This window comes from Penaeus monodon, chromosome 6 (genome assembly GCF_015228065.2).
Source record: "Penaeus monodon isolate SGIC_2016 chromosome 6, NSTDA_Pmon_1, whole genome shotgun sequence".
Taxonomy (NCBI): domain Eukaryota; kingdom Metazoa; phylum Arthropoda; class Malacostraca; order Decapoda; family Penaeidae; genus Penaeus; species Penaeus monodon.
Window position 1 is genome coordinate 39,216,313 of NC_051391.1, and position 7,500 is coordinate 39,223,812.

Here is a 7,500-nt window from a genome sequence, read left to right on the forward strand (position 1 = left end):
TACCGTGCTGTTGTATTTGCAAACACAACACACACACACACTAGTTCACGTCCCCAGGTGGGCAAGGAAGGTTTGATATCGAACCGGAGAACTGTGACTAATTAGTGCATTGTGCGGCCTCCTGTGGGCGCCCTCAGGACGGCGGGAACAGAGGTCTGGGGCAGAAGCAGGGGGAGGGGCAGGAGGGCCAGGAAGGGCAGGTGGGCCATAGGAGGGACTGGAGGGTCAAGGGGGGCGGGAGGGTCAGAGGAAGGGCGGGAGGGTCAGAGGAGGGGCGGGAGGGCCAGAGGAGGGGCGGGAGGGGTGAGCACCGTTGAGAAGCCCTTTAAGGCAAGACTGGGAAACGGCGTCGAAGGAATATGAAACAAGGAAGAAGGCGAAGAGAGATCGGGTCAGAAGGGCTGAAGACGGTAAACCGCGGCAGCTCAGCGAGATTACGCGAACGTCAGTAAGGAATTTAGCAGATTTTTTTTTTCTCTCTCTCTTCTTACTCTATTGTCTTATTTTATTTTTCAAATTTCTTTTGTAAAGAGTATGAGCGCAGGGAGGGGATACAGACATAAAGATAGACTAACCCGGGACTTGTTCAGAAACTGTAACTTTCACGGCGAGCTTCCCACGATGATGGAACCCAAACGGGGATGTGAACCAACCCATGTGGAGAGAAGGGACGGAACACGGAATATGGAGGATGGCGGCTGATGGATGTGAACGAGCTCGCGTAGGGCAGACCGAGGGTTATTGACTTGTTCCAGATGAGCTGAATGGCGAGTGGGGAGGGAAAAGTGGCGGAAAGGGTGGGGAGAAGGGGAGAAGATGGATAGGTTTGTGCGTGTTTTTTTAAAGGTGGGGATCGGGAGGGGGTGATGATGGAAGACTGGGGGAGGATATTGGTGGTGTAAAACTTGTTGTTTTTAACCGTTGTTAACTAAGACTTTTCTGTTTATGTATCTGTACATATGTTTTTCCTGTTTTATTAGAGGTAAGACAAAGCAAGCTACAAAAGAAAAGAAAATTGAATGGATGGTATTATTCACGATCGGTCACCGGAATTTAATCTCTGTTTATGGCCCTAATCTCTGTCTACAATCCTGGGTACTTTTTAAAAACTTTTCTAAGAATTATGTAGGAGACTCGGGTTCTTTTTCGTGAAGTTGCTGCGGTAGGAGAACGAAGTAGAGAGAGAGAAAAAAAGAACGTAGACTACGGTGGTTTATTGTAGAGACGTAAATGGGTTACGGAACAGCCTGAGGCGTTGAGGTGGGGGGGGGGTATATTAGGAGGGGCTGTAATGAAACAAAATGAGGATTGTCTGTGTGTGTACCGGGAATAATATGGAAAAAAGACGAGGATTCTTTGGTGTATGAATTAAGAAGAAGGGAAGGTAATAGGAAGGAAATGGGTGTTTGTGTTAGGGAGGTAATGGAACAAAATGGGGATTCTTTAGGTAAGTGCGTTTGGGATGCGTTGTTAAAGGGGCAAAAATGGAGGTTCTGGAAGTGTGTTTCAGGAGGGAAGTTTTCATGAAGCACACTGAAGATTCTTTGTGTGTGCGTTGGACGTGGACTGTTACTTGCTTTATATGCGTTGTAGAAAAAAAAATCCCGTGTCCGCAAGCCTTTCCTACCACCTTTTGCGCTTCTGACGCAAATTTTACGAAACGAGGGAATGAGTGAAAAAGAAAGAAAGAGAGAAAAAAAGAAAGAAAAATATATGTGTGCATATATGTGTGTATATAATTTTATATATATATATATATATATATAGTATTATTATATATATAATACTATATATATATATATATTATATAATATATATACATATATATATATATAATATATTTAATATATATATATGTATTATAATGAGGAAAAGAAATACTACTAAGAAAACAGAATGAAAATATATAAATATATAATATATATAATATATAAGACTACCTAAGAACAGGAAAATATATAAATAAGTGAGGTGAATAAAAAGGAGAGAGGTTGACGTCCGCACACTGGCTGCCGCAGAAGTGACTCGCAGCCTCTCTCGCCCTCCGTCGCCGCCTCCTTCCGCTCACCATTGTGGAAACGAACCCGATGTCACCGCCCACGTCTCTGGCGGTGTTACTGTCGCCATGAACTGGATATTATAAACACATTGCAGGATTTTTTTCTTCTCGCTCCCTCCCTGGTTAGCGCTTCGGGGTATACTTTCGAGAGAGGTCTGCAGCTCCCAAGCGCGTTGGTTATGTTGTTTCTCGTCGGCTTCCTCTTTTTGCGCCTGTCTTTACCTTTCTTCTTTTCTGCCTTTTTCTTATTCTATCTTCCCTTCTTTCCCGTTTCTCTCTTTCTTTCACTCCCACTCACTCAGTCTTTCTCTCTCTTCCTCTTTATTCCCACACTCTTCTATTTTGTCTGTCTTCCTGGATTTCCTCCTAATATTCTAACTTCACGTCCATTTTTCCTCCGCTCCCCCGCCCCCTTCCCGAGCGCATACAATGTGTTGTGTTCCTGTGACAAGGGAACTGCCTTGTTCATTTACTTCCTTGCTTGTTTGGCTCTTGTATTACTCGTTAAACTTGCATTTTTCATAATTATTTTCGTAATCAGGGGCGGGATGACTGAAGAAAAGCCGAAAAGTGAGAGCGGTAATCCTTGTATATTCTGCTGTTTTCGGAGTATAGGAACAACGGGCTTTTGCAGTGCATGGTGTAATCCTTAAGACGAACACATGGGGGGCCTTTCCGCGGTCATATATTCAATGGAATATGCATTTTATACGTCCCTGAGGAGAGAGAGAGGGAGAGGGGGAGGAAGGACGTGATCTGGATCGTGCATGCAGATATCTTTTCTTTTATCTTGCAAGGAATTCCCTTCTCCGCTTGCTTCCGGGATGGAGCTCTGCGCCACGGAACCTCTCTCTCTTTCTCTCTTCTCTCCTGTCTCTTTCTCTCTTCTCTCTCTCTCTCTCTTTCATTCTCTCTCTCTCTCTCTCTCTCTCTCTCTCTCTCTCTCTCTCTCTCTCTCTCTCTCTCTCTCTCTCTCTCTCTCTCTCTCTCCCACACTTTTCCTCTCTTTGGGAATACGCAATATTCATTGATGTTGTATTTATGTTCAGATTCACCAAGGCGTTGCTCAGCTCACAAGTAATTTTTTTTCCGGAAGATATCGGGTCACCTTTCGAGATGTCAGGTCGTTCTTCAGGATTCCGAACGTGAATAAAGACACAGCCAAAGGCTCTTCCAAACCGACTTTTCTTTCTCCTGTGTCTGCCAGAGGCGCTTGCCTTCATTTGCCTATTTCTTTCCTTCTCCGAGTGCAAGCGTTGACCCAGGCTGGAGAGAGGACTCTGCAAAAGATTCGGAGATCATTATTCATCTTCGTCCTTCCTTCCTTTTTTTTCTTTCTTCCTGTCTGTCGAGTTGAAGATGTGAATAATTACTCTCGTCTGTTTTTCTGCCGATGCAAAAAGACGATTTTTTTTTGTGATATCAACAAAGCACAAAGCTTGTGTAAAGGCGTTCTTATAATATTAAAATCGGAATGTCTTGATGATTTATGTGCTGGATTACAGGCCACATTAGATCACATTGGACCACATGACTAAATATACCCGAAGCCTGAACTTGTTAAAACTCCTCGTGCGAATATTAACAAATCTTTTGAACATACACGTATTATGAAAGTAAACAGACCAGGGGGTAGATCAAGTTTCACTTGAACCATTTCCTTTAGCACTCGGCTTCTATCCGCCATAATGGACCAGCAGCTGAGTGGTGGAAGCTCACCGTTGAGTTTTACCTTGGTAGCTCCTGCCAGTCTTTTATTTTTCTTAAAACGGTATAGTTTTTTAACAGTGTTTTTTTTAATGTCTTCATACTCTATTATTGCTTTATCTTCATTATTCAGTGCAGTTTTTTTCACCTGATTTAATGTCTTAAAGGTACAGATTCTTATTCCACCTCCTTTCTCTCTCTCTCTCTCTCTCTCTCTCTCTCTCTCTCTCTCTCTCTCTTCTCATCTCTCTCTCTCTCTCTCTCTCCTCTCTCTCTCTCTCTCTCTCCTCTCTCTCTCTCTCTCTCTCTCTCTCTCTCTCTCTCTCTCTCTCTCTCTCTCTCTCTCTCTCTCTCTCTCTCTCTCTCTCTCTCTCTCTCTCTCTCTCTCTCTCTCTCTCTCTCTCTCTCTCTCTCAATTTTCCAATATGGAAGGCGAACCCCTAACGCCCGTCCACCCCCGCTCGCCCTCTGCCCCGTCCTTAATGCAGGAAAGTTGGAATTTAGGGAAGGGTCAGAGGTTAAGGCCCGTCGAAGTTTAGACTAGCAAATACGGTTGGACATCGATTGTCTATAATTGTAGCGGAACTAATTGGGACATTCCCGCGCGCGCCAAATTCTTGCGACCAGTTTGTAATCGCGTCGGTAATTGGTCGTTGATGCGCTGGGACGGTTGCATCTCCGTTCCGGTGATTGGCTGGCGACAGATAATTACGGCGTGCGGATCTGAACAAGGAAGGAGGCTTAAGTAGCCGATGATTGGTAAATAACCGTTTAAAATTGCCATATGAAGTATTAGCATAAACAGAAATGGTTGATGTTATCCGTTTAAGATATTATTTGATTAAAGAAATAAACACTTGATTGATGAATTATTTCTTTAGGAGCCGATTATTGATAAACAGCCAATTTGGAAGAACTCTTGACTGTGTAGGTCATTGTTTTAATATCTAATTTGGATCAGCACACACGGAAACGTACACAGATAGTTGCTTTATTGGCAAAAGCACCGTTAAAACTTGCGAATTCAAATTAGGAACGTTAACTTTTCTCTCCGAGGAAAATTAATTTCAAACATTAGCAAGAGCACAAAGGAGCATGACTTAATATGTAAAATACGCAGTCGCAATGCAAAATATAGTTGCAGTGTAAAACATACACAGTTACAATGTAAAATATGCAATACTTCTTTGCGAGAAATATATGAACAGAGATAGAAAAATAAAGCAGTCGTGTGCATTTCATTATAATTTTTGTACCTAGCTGATTACAATATGTTTCGACGCAGTGTTAATGGAAATGACTGGATTAGCTATCTAGGTAAACCCCATTGTAATTTAGACATTTTCTCCCGTCGGTCGCATTCCTGATTGTCCTTATAAATTGTTTTTGTGGTGACATTTTTAAAATACTAATATGTATGTACATATATTTTCTTACATTTACCGTTTCATGTTATTGTACTTGTTATGATGATTATCATTGTTATTGTTATCATTATTATTGTTAATGTTATCATCATTCACCATTCACATCATTATTATTATTGTTATTTTTAATGGTTATTTTATTATTGTTATTGCTACTCCAACAACAACACTCACTACTAATACTGCTGCTGCTGCTACTAACATTATCATCATCATCAGCAGCAGCAGCATCGCCATCACCATCTTGTGTACACGCTTAGATAAGGATGTCTCTGTGTGCGTGCGTGTCGGCGGGATCCGGTATCAATTTTAAATAACTTTGTGCAGATTTGTGTGTATTGACATAAGGACACGTGGGCGGACACGGGCCTTTGATAGAGGAGATGAGAGTGAATAAAATTTACATAACCTGTGATTTGTTTTATCGTTGTGAAGGAATGAGAAACATAAACTAACTTGCCCTTTTCCTTCCTTCTTGTCGCCTCTCTCGTTCCTTTGCTTTTCCTTCCTTTACCTTCCCTATTGCCCTTTATATCTAGTCCTTCTTTCCTCCTTTTTTTTCCTCCTTTCCCTGCCTTCTTTTCCCCTCTCTCCCTCCTTCTCCCTTCCCTCCCTCACTTTTCTTCCCACCTCCCTTTTTTTTTCTCCTCCATTTTAGTCTTTATTTCCCGTTCTCTTATTCCTACCCTCTCCTCTCACTCTTTTCCCTTCCTTTTCTTATTGCCTTCTCTTCTCCCATCTTTCCCTTTTTTTCATTTCCTTCCCTCCATTTTTTCTAATTTGCTTCCTCTCTCATCTAGCTCTGCTCTCATCCCTCCTCTTCCAATTACTCGCAGTCGTAAGACAAGCTAGATGCCCAAATTCGTCATTTCCCAATTCCTTCTCGGCCTATCGATTAACACAAGGGGGTGGATGTGGGAGGGGTAGGGGGAAGAGAGAGAGAGAGAAAGAGAAAGAGAAAGAGAGAGAGAGAAAGAGAAATAGAAAGAGAAAGAGAAAGAGAAAGAGAGAGAGAAAGAGAAAGAGAAAGAGAAAGAGAAAGAGAAAGAGAGAGAGAGAGAGAGAGAGAGAGAGAGAGAAAGTTGTAGTTGTTCGTCCAAGCAATAAGACCGAATTAACTGCTGGTTAAGAAATCCATATTCTTGTATTTTTTCCTCATTTTATACGTACCTCATCGGATTCTTCTGTATTTCTTCTTTATTCTCTTTCTGCTATATATGTCTTACCATTTTCTTTTATCGGTCTTCCTGTTGTCTCTCTTATACACGTGACACCACATTTCATCTATCCATCTCTCATTATGATCTCTACGGTATATACACACAAACCTCACCATATTATTTCATCGATATTTCTGCTCTCCCTATTATACATGCGCCACCATGTGTTTCTTTCTGCTCTCTCTGCTATAAACAAAACCTGTTGGTCTCGCAACGCGCCATTTGCATCTTGTCTGGTCTATGTCTCGAGAGCGCCGACGCTTCTGGCATACTTGGGAGGAGAATGCAGTGCATGCGGACTCCTGAGGACGGATCACCTGCAGCTCTCCCAAGTGCAACGTGCAATTGAAATTGTTCAAGTACCACGATGCAGATACGTCCTTTGTTGCCTGTTTGCATGTAAGGGTCGAGAGAGAAAGAGAGATGAGATAGATTGTGAGAGGTAGAGAGAAGAGAGGGAGAGTAAGGGAGTGGGAGAGAGAGAGGGAAGGATGGACGGAAACAGACAGACAGACAGACAGACGGGCTGAGAGACACAGTCAGAGAAACAGAGACAGATAGTACATTCGCCTCCGTGAGATATCAATGTTTGAGACTTCATCATTTGATAATATCATCGCTTTGGGGGAATAGGGGGCAGGTAGACATACAAAGCGTGGCTGTGGCGACACTCACGCCCGCATGTCTCCCATCTTGCGGGGGCGGGGCATCTTTTTCCGTCTTTGAGGAGAACTGGGGTATGTCTGCTCCTCCGTGTCTCACCTGAGGGAGGGAGGAGAAGGGGGCATGGGGTTAAGGGGGGAGGAGAGTGGGTATACTCGTAGGGGGGGATTAGTGCTTCGGGGTTGAGAAGAGAGGGTATGTCGATAGGTATATGGGGGTATGAGTAGAAGAGAGGTTTGGGGTACGGGGGAGGGGTGAAGGGGGTGGGAGTGGAGGAGAAGGGTTTAGGGGGAGGGTGAACTCTGCCAGATAAAGGCGACGAGGAAGAAAGAGAGAGAGAGAAACGGAAAGCGTGACGGAAGTAGAGCCTAGGGGTGAGATGAAAGCGCTGGGACTGAAGAGGGTTGGGGGAAAGTTGGAGAGA